Below are 13,383 nucleotides of genomic sequence, written 5' to 3' on the forward strand. Positions count from 1 at the left end.
GAAGTGCCCTTCTAAGGATGGGGATCTGCACTCGCCCACCCTTAGGCAGTGAATAAGACTAAGAATAATTTTAAAGGAGGAACGTTTCCTCTTCTGAACCAACATGACATGCCTTTTTTTTAAAAAAAAAAACCAACCACCCATGAGAGAAGCCCTTGATTGGCCGTTCCTTCCCTCCTCCAGAAAGCAGCAAGCCGGCAATCAATGAATGGGTGGGACCTGGCGAGTCGGGGGTCCCGCCCTGACAGCTGATTGGGGGCGGTGGCGCTGGAGCAGAGGCGCTCGAGCTAGAGAACTGCTCCCCCCGCTTTCCTACAATGAGCTTCTGCTCGGCGAGAAAGGGGAGGGCAGAGAGAAGGAAGGTGGGGAAACAGAGGAGGTGCTTTTCTGTTCGTGGCTTTACACTAGCTGAAGGGTCAGTCCGGGGAATATACAGATACACGCGCACGCACACACATGCCTGCGCGCTCAGGAAGTACTCTGGCTGGTCCAAGCCCACTTTCCCTGCGCTTTTAGGGAAGGGAAGGAGCAACCCCAGCAGAGGAAGCGCCGGGAGGAAAAGCGAAGCGACCCCAGCGCTGGTCCTGCCAGTGGGGCAAAGAGGGACGCGTAGCGGGCGAGCAAGCTGGACGAGGGGACGAAGCAGTTCCAGGTAAGGCGAGCCCTCGATCTCCGGTGCTTTTCGAAGCTGAGTGGCGCGGCGGGTGCGCGGCTTTGTGGATGCGCGCTCGGAGTTGGGGGTCAGGGGCTTAGGATCTCTGCGGGAGGATACCCCTCCCTCCTGTATATATATGTCTGTGCATGTGTATATATACATGTATATATGTATGTGGGTGTGTGGGTGTGTATATATATATATATATGAAATACAGAGAGAAGAGTGGGGTCTGGTCGCCTTCCTGTAGTAGCTTCGCCATCTCCGTGGCTTTTTGCTGCATCTAGGAAAGGAGGAGGAGGAGGAAGAGAAGAAGAGCAGCCCAGGCCGCGGAAGCTGGAGACTGGGGGGCGAGGAAACGCGTCCCTAAATAAATGATCGGGGGGCGAAGAGTGGCTAGTGGGGGCGGCCAATGTACGAAAGCGTTTGGGGAGGAGGGTGTCATGTGTGGGTGCTCAGGGGAGTGACTTCCCCCAGAGTATTGGGCGGGGAGGAAGGGGGTGTTCTCGGGGTCCAGCACCGTTCCCGGAACTGCAGTGTGGTGGTGTCAGTGGGAGGAGGAGGAGAAGATGGATGGGGAGCTGTAACGCTCTCCGGAGCCCTCGCAATCTCCCTGGTAAACCACACTGCGCAAGCCGAAGGTGGGGAGGAGAAGGAAGAGAGAGAGCCGGACAGAGAGAGAGAGAGAGAAGGAGGTGTGTTTGATGGGCACAGGTTGATGTACCTTTGTCTCTCCGCCCCCCCCCCGGCTGTGTTTCCTCCTCCCACCCATCCCCGTTTCGTGCAAGGATGTGCAGGCAAAGAGAAGCAACCACTGTCCTCTCCTCTCTCTCCCCCGCCTCCAATTTCAGCAGCTGGAGTGAGGCATCAATAAGCTCCTTTTGTGATACCCGCCCCAAGATCGGGACCAGAATCGGCTGCTTATACTGGGAACTGGGGAGAGAGGGTGGGGAACGTTTTCTCGTTCTACTGACGCCCCCTCGCCCCCGACCGCCTTCTCCTCCCTGGGGACGCCTGGGCCATAAATCCTTCCCTTGCCAGCCGCTCCTCACAGCAAGCAACAAAAGGCTCGGCAGCAAACAGCCAAGGGGGTGAGTTGCCGGCTGCTCCAGCCCTGCAGGGGGAGAAGCGGTTTGTGTATATGTGCGTGCGTAGCGTAGGAGTGCCCTTCGCCTCCGCCTCCCCCCATCGTTGTAAGGCCGGCGACCTACGAGAATCCCTTCTGACGCTGGACCAGACACCTGTGGACCACCTGCCTGCCTTTCTCCTTGCCCGCTCCAGTCTCGCGTTTCTTGCCCGGGCCGGAGCTGCATCGTTTAGATCATGCTTTCTTCATTCCCTTTCCTCTCCGGCTCTTCCCTCCCCCGTGTCCGCTTATCTGCCAGATCGGATGTTGAGAGAGGCGTAAAATTAAGCTATCTTTTCTCCCCCACCCCCCTCCAGCTCTCTGGCCATTGATAAGATTCTTCCCAAGCCCCGCCCCCTCTTCGCTCATGTTGTGAAGAGAGCGTGGGCAATGTCGCCTTAAGAGAAGTTGTGCCACGCAGGAGTCGCAGTCACGGCATCCTCGCAGGAGCCGTGATTCCCCACCAGTGAACTTCGGTCCTCTTGGGTTCCGGACTTGGTGGTCTTTTGCAAAGCATGCCTCCCTCTTGCTACATTACAAAAGGTAGTAAGCCAGCTGTCTTTCTGGGTGCCCTCCTGCGGAGTGGGGCTCCGCACTTCTGCCCTAAAGCAGAGCTGTAGGTACGGGGGTGGGGTGGGCTAGCCAGGTTTTTTTGCCCTGTGTGAAACCTCCAGAGGGGCACTATGGAGCCTCCCAGCCTCTGTGTGTGTACGCAAATGTACATGAGGGGGGTGCCAAACTGGGTCTTTGACTCGGGTTAAACAAAGCTTAGTTTCACCACTGCCTAAAGTCCTCCAGACTCAGGGACAGGGGAACCACTTTTTCATTCTGAGGACCGCATTTCGTGCTAGGCAACCTCCTGAAGGCCGCAAGATGTCAGCAGCGGTGGACGGGGCCAGAGGCAAATGTGGGCGGAAGATTGAATGTGGTTGTTAGCTATGTACCATACAGGGCCGTCTTACCCATAGGTGTCAGGGGCGCAGGGCATCCGGGCGCCAGGCTCTCAGGGGCACCAGGCTGAGAGTCTGGGGCCTGAGTGCTGCGACTGACTCTTTTGCTGCAGGCAGTTCTGTGCTGCGAGTTTGGGGGCGACCGAGCCAGCGAGACACTGAGGTGGCTGGCTGGCTCCACCCTCCTGCATGCCTGGCACTGGGCAACCTGGGGGGCCACTGGGTGGATCTTTGCACCCTGGTGCCGCATATGGTTAAGACAGCCCTAGTACATTGGCTGACTTTTTACACACATTCATGCCCCCCTCTCTGTTGCCCATCTGGGCAAGCAAGAGGCATTATCTAGGCAGGTAAAAGCACTCAAGGAAGGTGTGGCGCAGGATTGTTGAGGGCTGAGGCAGGGCGGATGGGTGGGTGAAGTGGCCTGGGGAGAGTCCTGAGGGTTAGATAGACCTGGAAGGTGCACTTGACCTACAGACCCGGGTTCCCCAGCACTGCCCTACTGCCAGGCTTCCCCCTTCTAACCATGCGCATGGCGACCAGGCCTCAGCACACATTCCGGAGTCTCAGAGTTATGCCGAGAGAGCCGCTGAGGGAAACAGCTTGTTTCCTTCTCTCTTGGAACGACCCACCCCACTTGTGTCCTTGGTTTCTCTCCTGCATTGTTCTTCTTCTTTTAAAAGAAAAAATGAAGAAAAAAATGCCTGTCTGCTTCCCAAAACTGGGGGGTTTCTCCCAGAATGTGACCAACAGTTTCTGCCTCTCCTCCAGCACTCACAGATCCGGGAATTGGCACCTCCTTCCGGCGGAAGTCCTGCTTTTCTCAGCCAGAGGTTGAGCTGGGGGGAGGTGATAGATAGGGTTTATGGGGAAAGGGTTACTATGACTACTCCTGCGCAGAAATGAACATTTCTCTTTCCTCTGTGTGTGCGCTCGCTCGCATTTGCGCCTTCCTCTGGGTCACTTTGTGGAGAGAGTATTTTTATCAGGTTTCAGAAGGACAGTCCCTGCGAGGCAGGGGCTGCAGCTGAGTGGGAGAGCACATGCTTTGCATGCAGAAGGTCTCAGCAACGTAGCGAGAGCACCAGAAGAAGGCAAGCTGCCTCACACTGAGTCAGGCCATTGGTCCTTCTAGGTTCGTACTTTTTTCAGCCAAAGGGCCACATTCCCTCCTGGGAAGTGTGTCACTGTTGGGCGAGGCTGGTGGCAAAAGTGGGTGGAGCAATGAATGCAAATTTTGAACACATGACTAACTTGACACACATTCACACGGCCTCCATCCAATGAAGCAAGAAGCACTATCAGAGCTGCAGCCAGGCAAAAACATTCACATAGGGTGTGAATAACAGAATCAAAGAATCATAGAGATGGAAGGGTCATCTAGCTTACTCCCTGCATGCAAGAATCTTTTGCTGAACATGGGGCTCGAATTCTCGACCCTGAAATTAAGTCTCATGCTCTACTGACTGAGCTATGTAAGGTGAGTGAGGGGTGTAGCGTGAAAGTGGGTGTAGACTGAGGAGTCCTGAGGGCCAGACAGAGAGGGTTGAAGGGCTGCATTTGGCTCCCTGACCTGAAGTTTCCCACCCCTGATTTATACTCACTGGCAGTAGCTCTCCAGACAGGTGTTCTTCTAGCCATACCTGGAGATGCTGGGGATGAAGCCAGCATTCAGTCTGCAGCATCTCCAGGCAGGCCTAGGAAAAATTCTCAAGTGGTCCTCCATCTGTTGTAGGACTTCAGGTCATTTCAGCCCCAGAGTGTGTGAGTAATGGATGGGGATGTTGGGAGCTGGGAGTTCAGCAACATCTGGTGAGCCACATGTTCCCCATCCCTAGTATAGACTTTGCTGCACTAGAGGGACCAATGGTCTTGGTCTGGTAGATGTCAACTTGCTATGTTCTACATATTTGGCTTAGCTCTAAAGCAACTGCACTGTGATTGAAAAGACAAATGTGCCTGAAAATTCATTGCACTGTCAGATAGGATATAGGGGAGCATAATATTCAAGTTATGTTGTTACAAGGGGGTTGTTATTGTTGTTTAATTTATGTACCACTTTTATGATACTATAGCTCCTAAGTGGTTTACAACTACAAAAACAATCCACAGCTAAAGTACACAATAATTTTAAAGCACCCTTAACTAAAATACACAATAAAACAGTTTAAAAGAGCATAACAATTGAAAGCAGTCAAAACTATAAAATCCCAAGTTCACTTCAGGGGAATGCTTGCTGAAATGGGTGTGTCTTCAGGAGCTGAAAAGTTGTTTGTCTGTATTGGATCACAGTCTACTTCTGGGGTGCCCAAACGTTTTTTCAAAGAGGGCCAGATTTGATGAAGTGAACATGCATGAGGGGCGACCAAAGTTGTTGAGCTTTTTTTTACCCCAGGACATATACTGCAACGGGGGCCAGATTAAATTGACCAGTGGGCTGGATTAGGCCCCCAAAATGGACTTTGGACATGCCTGATCTACTTTAAAAGTCTATCTCTAGTAACTGGGAGGTCGGTTGCCCCAGATGTGGAAGTATATGACTAACTGTCATGGCAACAGTCACTGGCTGTGCTTATGCAGAATGATAGAACTCTTGGGTTGCCTGTGCATTTGGGATGACCAGAGTTTTGGACTGGACAGCAGCAAATGTGTGAAAGCAGAGGATAATCTTTTGCATTAGAGTTGGTTGAGGGTGGGAGAATCAACCTCTGGTCCTTGTGCTAATTTCAGAAGCCTCCTTCATGCAATCTGTTCCCCTCCAAGCAGCCTGCTGGAGGTGGGGGAGCCACACCCACATGTCCGCATGGGCCCTCTGACCATGGTGGTTGGTGCCCATTAGTACTGGCAGGGCAGAATGCAGGGAGGCCAAGGGAGGCGGAGCCACAGCCTGATTGGGAGGAGCCAGAACCCACAACAAGCAAAGGCAACTAATCCTAGTTCCGCCTCCATCCTCTTCCCTGCTGAATTTTACAAGGGCAACACAGAGACCAAGGAAGAGGAAAGTGGCTCTTCAAAAGAAGGGGCAGACAGAGGTTGGTGGGGCAGTTGCTCATCATCCTAATGGACAAGCCACACAAGATTTCTTGTTTGCTGCCTGGAAAAAGAAGGAAAAATATTTTAATACATAAAGAGAGCATGCAAACATTAATAATGTGGAAGAGGCCACATTTTGAGATTTAAGAAGCAAGCACACCTGTGCTGGAGCCCATCCTGTGAAATGAGTGCATCTGGGAGCATAAAACTTAGCAGTGGGTTAAATGATGAGTCTGATCTAACAGAGCTACTTCAGAATTATGCTATGGAATCAGTTTCTGCACACAACCTGATAGAGAAAAAGCGAGTAAGAGGTGACACAGTGTAAGTTTATTAGATTATGCACCATGTGTGGAGAAAGAGGATAGAGGAAACTTTTCCTTCCTTTCGCATGACACTAGAAGTCTTGGGCATCCCATGAAGCTAAACGCTGGAAGATTCAGATAAAAGGAAGAACTTCTTAATGCCACTTGTACTTTAAATTATGGAACTCACTTTCCCAGGTGGCATTGATGGCCACCAACTTGAATGGCTTGAACAAAGGATTAGACAAATTAACGGAGGACATGGCTATTGACGGTTGCTAGCCAGGATTGCTGTGCTGTCCTTCTATGAGCCTGCTGCGCTCATTTCTGGTTTGTGGGCTTCCCATAAGCATCTTGTTGGCCACTGTGAGAACAGGATGCACCTTGGGCTTGATCCAGCAGGCTCATCTCATGTTCTTAACCTGCACGGCCAAGCAAACACCACCATGCCATTTTATTAACAGCTCACACGTGTTTCAGTGGAGGGTTTTGCCTAGAAAACCCTCACGATCTGCACCCCTCCCCACCTTCCCACTGGTATCTATTCTGCAGGGTTGAAGCCTCTGTTTAAACATATGTGAGCCATTCAGAAACGCCACCATGCACATGCAGTTTGTACTCAGGAAATCACCAAGTACAAGATGTAGCAGCATACAAAGCAGCCCCCGCAATTCCCTCTCCTCCCCAAGACAGCCCTCTGCCTAGTCAAGGTTTTCAATGGCATCTGGGAAGTGTGGGCAAGTAGAAATTTGAATGGAACAAGGAAAGAATGTTCATCTACTCTCTATTGTGTAACCTTGTGCTTCTGTATCTGGAGCTGCACAATGTATGGCAGTTTATTTTTCAGTAGCATTTTCAGCATGCAAAGTGTGCTGTGGTGCTTATTGTCTTCATCCAGTCAGTGCTGGGCTACAACAGAGGCATTTTGCATTCTTTCAGACCAAGTTCTCAAAAGCTTTAATCTGCCCCCTGGAGTATTGTGCTCTCTCTCTGTGTGTGTGTGTGTATCCAGGTTGCCCAGTGCCTCCATTCAGCACTGAGCAAAACCATGTTGACTGTTTAATTCAGGAGTATCTAGTATGGCACCACCCAGATGTTGTTGGACTTCAACTCCCATCCAGCATAGCCAGTTGTTGGGGTTGATGGGAGCTCCAGTCCAACAATATTTGGAGGGCACTATGCCTGCTTTAATTGATATAATCACAGAACCGGGAGGAGCCATATGCGGCATCTAGTCTAGCTTTGATTTGATGCAATAAATCCCCAGAGCATCCCCAATAGAGCATCCCCAGCAGGAGAGGGCTATTTGCTTTTGCTTGAAGGCCTCGCTTCTAGGTAATTGGTTCCATCCATTCAAGAACTTTTCCTTAATGTTAACTGACACCTACCCTCCTGTAATGCAGGATGTAAATGAAACAAGTAATAGTGCAAATACAGTGGAACCTTTGTTTTTGAGCATCTCGGAAGCCAAACGATTCGGAACCTGAATGCTGAAAACCTGGAAGTGAATGCTTCCATTTCCTAACGCACTTCAGAAGTTGAACGGCTTCCAAGGCACGTTTCTCCCTTTTTTCCCATTGAAATTGCTGACCACCCATTGCGCCTTGGTTGTCTCACATTTCAGAAGTCGAAAGGTCTTCTGGAACAGATTACGTTCGACAACTGAGGTTCCACTGTACCTGCTATTGAGAGTGGGCTCCTTGTGCAGAAGACTACAAGCTCCCCCCTGCTTTGCATTGCCATCATTCTTAGGAACATAGGCCGTTGCCTTATAATACCAACTCAAAACGCTGGTTTGAGGAACTTGGTATTAACACAGACTGCCAGTGTGGTTGTGCAGGGGTTCTGAGAAGTATCCAGCTCAGCCTGGAGATGCCAGGGATTGAACTGGGAACCTTCTGCATGCAAATCTTGAGCTCCGCTACTGATTCTTCTGCTTCCTTTCTACCTCCACTGTCAGAGGCAAAATGCCTTAGAAAGCCAGTTGCTTGGAATCACAAGGTGGGAGAGGGCTGTTGTGTTAAGGCCTTCTTGCGGGCTTCTTGTAGGCATCGGTCTAGTCCAAGATGCTGAACTAGATAGGTCTTTCACCTGATCATGGAGGCTCTTCATATGTTCCAGCTGATAGAACATCACATTGGTGTTGGGGCACCAGTGAAAATATTAATCTCCTGCAGTAGGAAGGGGCAGTGGCAGAAGGGGCAGTGCATGCAAATGATCTGTGGTTCAATCGGGGGCATCTTCAAGTAGAGCTGGGAATATCCCTTCTCTGAAACCCTGGAGAGAGACTGCCAGTCAGTGTAGGCCATGGGTAGGCAAACTAAGGCCCGAGGGCCAGATCTGGCCCAATCGCCTTCTAAATCTGGCCCGTGGGTGGTCTGGGAATCAGCGTGTTTTTACATGAGTAGAATGTGTCCTTTTATTTAAAATGCATCTCTGGGTTATTTGTGGGGCATAGGAATTCATTCATTATTTCCCCCAAAAAATATAGTCCGGCCCTCCCCACAAGGTCTGAGGGACAGTGGACCAGCCCCCTGCTGAAAAAGTTTGCTGACCCCTGGTGTAGACAGTACTGAGCTGGGTGGAGCAACGGTCTGATTCAGTATAAGTCAGTTTCCTATGTTCCTATGACAGGAGAAGCCATCTATGCTGGTGGAATATTCAACAGCATATTTAAAGGTACAAAGAGCCCTCTCTAGGTCAGGAGCTGACACTGTGTCAGCCAGCCAAGTCAATGGCTGTGAAGCTCATGAGACAGACTTGATGGAGACAACCCCACCTTGTTGATTGGCCTCAGCAGCACCTGGGCATCAAAGGTATGTGTGGCCAGATGCAAAAAGAAGAAGATAGGGCTCTTGCATGTTTAATAGCATGAAGTGCCCTCTTCTACAGAAAGAGCATGTAGAAGGCAGAAAGGGATCTAATAGACCTTTTGGTGCTTTAAAATAGATTAGCATGGCTTTCCGGGTGCTTCCTCCCCGCCATAGTGCTCTGGAATGTGTTTTCCTAAACAGCAGATTCACTTGGCTTCTTGATAAGGCAGACCTGGCTATTTGCCACGGTTTCTGCTGGATGCATCGTTCTGCTCTGGGTGACTCCCAAATGTTCCATCGCGCAGGAAGCTATGGAGAGAGGCAACATGTTCTCAGAGGTGGAGTGATCCTCTTCGCAGCCCTGCCACTGACTCATGCAGCCTTGGGGATGATGTTTCCTCTTCGTGAACCTCTTGCTTTCTCGCCCTAACCCAGCAAACAGAAAATGCTTGCTTAGTGCCTTCTCCTTTGGACACCCTCATGACGGCTGTCACGTCACAACTGTGGCAATCTCTGGCTAAATGTTGCTGGGAAAGTACCAGAGAGCTCACCCGAGAAGTGTTTCAAGTTCATGTTTAGTGGAGGAGGATGTGGTATCTATCTCAGCATTCCACATTCCTTCTTAATCTGGATACAGATGGTGCTGCGGGTATAAGGTTTTTTAAAAATGAAAATGTGCATTTATAAAGGGTCATGGCCTAATCTGTGCATAGTGTAGCCACTGATTGCCTGTCACCCACTGTTTCCTTCCTATGAATCTCCTGTTTGGAGCAGGGGTTCCCAGACTCTGCTCTGCAGACCACGGGTGCCCCTGGTTCAGGAGCTTCATTCCCTGCTAGTGGAATACTGTACTCTCCCCAGAAACACTTGTCTGGCATCTGCTTCGCTAGTTTTTTAGCACCATATGAAGACACAGGTTATTTCCCTTAGTTTTTAGTGGATGATTACTATTTTTTTGCTAAGGATGGTCAGCTCAGCCCATTTCCACTTTGTCAGTTTCACATGCACCCAGTTGTGAGTTAGTTCCATCTCATTTGGACAGATTCCCTCCCTAAAAGCATGAGGGGAAAGAAATTGCGTTTGAACCATGTATATTCTTAATCTAAAACACACATTTTTGAATGCTTTCCGATGCGTTTGCCCCCATAAAATAGGCTTCTTTGGTGTGCATTTTTGAACTGAAATCATTTAGGAAAATTCACAGAATCTGTTTGGCAGCTGTGCTCCAATCTATGTACAAACTTGGTTGGTTCACTTCAAAATGTGATCCAAACAAATTTCTACTCCATCCCCTATTTATTACTACTTCTATTGTGTGTGTGTGTTTCTATCTTATTATTTTATCTCTAGTGTTAATTTGTTGTATCTGAAATGTTTACTACTTTGGAAGCTTTGTTCAAAAGGTGGAATAGAAATCTTTTAAAAATGAAAACAGATTATTTCTACACAGTCCCATTGGGTTCAGTGGCGATTACTCCTAGCTAAGTGGCTGTAAGGATTGCAGTTTAAGGATAGAAATGGCAAGGCAGCAGGATTTGGCTAAATATTTGGAGGAACCTCTTAGTGGTAAGAGCTGTCTGTTGTGGAACAAAATCATCTTGGGCGGTGGTTGGCTCTCCTTCGCCGGAGGCTGGGTGCTCATCAGTAACTGCAAATGTCTTGCACTGAGCTGGGTATTGGACCAGATAGGCAACCTCTGGCCAATCTTGGCTTGCCAGGCCATTTCCCCCAAACCATACCCATCACTCCACCAGCTGCCTTCACTGGTGGCATTGGCTGATGGGTGGGGTTTGATCCTTCTTGGGGGAGCAAGCTGGCAAAGCAGACCCCTGCAGTCAGCAGAATTGCACTCACCAGCTGGTGAGTAGAGAGTGCAATCCTGCTGGCGTCAGCTTCACCTACCCCTGCAGGTCAACTCTGACAGGTAGGCAGGACCACCACCTGTCAAGCGACAGATGTTGGCCTGAAGCAGCCTTTGCCAAACAGACGTGCCGACTGAGTTGCAGTCAAAACATCTGGAGGGCATCAGGTGGGGCTTAAGAGAGAAAACAGAATGCAAGGTCACCGAGGTCACAGACGTGGCTAATCTGACATGGAAGATGATAACTTCCTGACCTGGGCTGCGAAACAGATACCATCTGAAAAAAATTAAATGCCTTGTGGCACATTTTTATAAGCTTGTAGATTGTGATGTGAACTGCCATGGATTTAGAGCCCATGTCATCAGTTGTACCCTATACCTAATTAGGTGAACGGGGCCCGGGAAACCCTCCAAGATTAAATATAGGCTGTATATACACTGTACATTTAAAGTACATTTAGAGTGCAGGTAGAGAATCCTGGGAACTGTAGTTTACCACTCACAGAGCTACATTTCCCAGCACCCTTAACAAACTACAGTTCCTGGATTTATGATTCTATGATTCTTGGGAGGTACAGCTGTAAATGTATGGTGTCTCTGCAGCTTCTGAGTTTCCACTGGTGCGTTCAGTACACCCGACTGCCTCATTGCAAGTAATAGATAACTGGTCACAGTGCACACTCCAGAGATGAGCTTCTGGCAAAGTGTTGTTTTATAATTTAAAGGAAGTTTCTAACCCTCAGGTGAACAGTGGCAGGATTGAAATAGTACACTGGAAATGGAGTGACGATGATGGTTAGAAAACACCAGGGCCAAATCAGTGTGGGTTCAAGGGGTGAGGTTGCACAACTAGGTGACCCAAGCCATTTCTTCCTGTCATAACCTTCCCTGACTTACATGATGTTGCTTCCTTTCTTTTTGCTTCTTGCCATATATGTGAAACCCTGGAAAGTCCCAGATTCTTCTATTTCCGATAATTAAGGCAATTCATGTGTCTTGCAGAATACAGTCTATGGCACAGAGCATAGCTAGACTTCAGTGTGCCTTCCGAAGTCTGAAGAGCATTTTGTTCTGACCCTCCCACTCTGCTCAAACCAGGCCCCTCTTCCCACACCTCCTGGGTTGCATCAGATCACAGACAATTCTTACTGGAGGGTTAGACCAGGGTGGGGGAACCTCAGGCTTGTTGGTCGTATGTGGCCCTCCAGGCCTTTCCATCTGGCCCTTGGGACTCTTCCTGGGCCACGCCCCTTACCAGACCTGCTTTGCCGCCCTCTGGAGTCTTCCTGCCTGGCTGTGTCATTGGACTCTGAGAACAATGCCTCTTGTTTGCGTGGATGGGGAAGGGACCGTGAAGGTTTGTGTAGAAGCTAGGCTGCTCTCCCAAGGCAGGGTTCTCATTGGTTATTCTGCTTATTTTTGCCTCTGGCCTTGCCCACTGGGTCCCCAGATGGTTGCCTAGGAGGCAATGTGGCCCTCGAGCTGAAAGAGGTTCCCCATTTCAGGGGCCCTTGAGAGGAGATTCCCTCCCACGATGCACCCTGCCCTCTATTCCCATTTCCCCTATCTCAAGCCCGCTTATATTGCTGTTCATTGGACATTCCTTTGCATGCAGCTCAGCAGCCTTTCGCCCCCCAAACCCCACCCCCCATCCCCTCCGCAGTCCTCCTCAGCTTCCTCCTTGAAGCTGCTGTGAACTGGACCGGAATCCTGGTGGCTTCCTGTCTCCATCCGGTTTCCCTCCAGCAAACGCCCTCACCACTTCCTCTCTGGCTTGTGCTTCGGACCCTCTCTTTCGCTTGTAAAGGTCCCAGTTGCCTGGCTTAGAACATATATCCCCTTCCCCACAATGCAGTGCAAAGTGTAGCAGGGAGTCTCGGAAGGGCAGCTGTGTCTTGAACAATTGAGAGATGATCGCCTCGCAAGTCTGCGGCCCACTTCATCAGAGGAAGGGAAGCAGAATCCAGTCCTTGCAAGCAGAGCCCCCAAAAAATAAATTTGTTAGGCTTTTAGGCAGGGATGCTGTTGGACTGCAGCTTCCTTCCTGCTTGCTTGACCACTGGCTGTGCAGGCTGGGGCTGATGGGAGCTGGAGTCCAACAAAGTCTGCAGAGCAAGAGGCTCCCCAGCCTGCCTTAAAAACAGAACAAATTTAATATATGAATATAGGAAGCTGCCTTCTACAGATGATTGGGGTTGATCTAGCCCAGTAGTGTCTGCACTGGCTGGCAGCAGCTCTCCAGAGTTTTCCGCCTGGGGTCTTCTCAGCCTTACCTGGAGATGCCAGGGACTGAGCCTGGGACCTTCTGCATGAGAGATAGATGCTCTGTGACTAAGCTTCGTCCCTTTCCCAAGACTATAGGAAGCTGCTGCATTCTGAGTCAGACCATTGGGCCATCTAGCCTACACTGCCTGGCAGCAGCTCTTCAGAGTTTGAGATGGGAGTTTTTTTCCAGCTCTACCTGGAGATGCCTGGGATTGAACCTGGGACCTCTTGTATGAAAGCAGCTTCTTTGCCACTGAGCTACAGCCCCCTCCTCCAAACACATTTCTTCTCAGGGCTGGCAGCGGGTTAGCATATGTGCGGGGCTCTTTTTTTCTGCTGCTTGACTCTCCGCTCTCTCGTTTGCACCTGACAGGA

General features: G+C 50.0%; 1 protein-coding gene across 3 annotated transcripts in view; it reads left to right on the forward strand.

Annotated features, from left to right (window-relative positions):
- Positions 1-243: 243 nt before the first annotated feature.
- Positions 244-13,383, forward strand: part of FGR (FGR proto-oncogene, Src family tyrosine kinase) — a 52,492-nt gene continuing 39,352 nt past the window's right edge. The window contains exon 1 of one of the 3 annotated variants that reach the window (XM_083627424.1): positions 244-652. The gene's annotated coding sequence lies outside the window, so the exon portion shown is untranslated. Of the gene's footprint in view, positions 653-4,189; positions 4,212-13,383 lie in introns of those variants that run through there. The other 2 variants (XM_083627422.1, XM_083627423.1) reach the window with 2 other exon arrangements.

Source organism: Podarcis filfolensis (assembly GCF_964270895.1).
Source record: "Podarcis filfolensis genome assembly, chromosome: 8".
In the NCBI taxonomy this organism is placed as follows: domain Eukaryota; kingdom Metazoa; phylum Chordata; class Lepidosauria; order Squamata; family Lacertidae; genus Podarcis; species Podarcis filfolensis.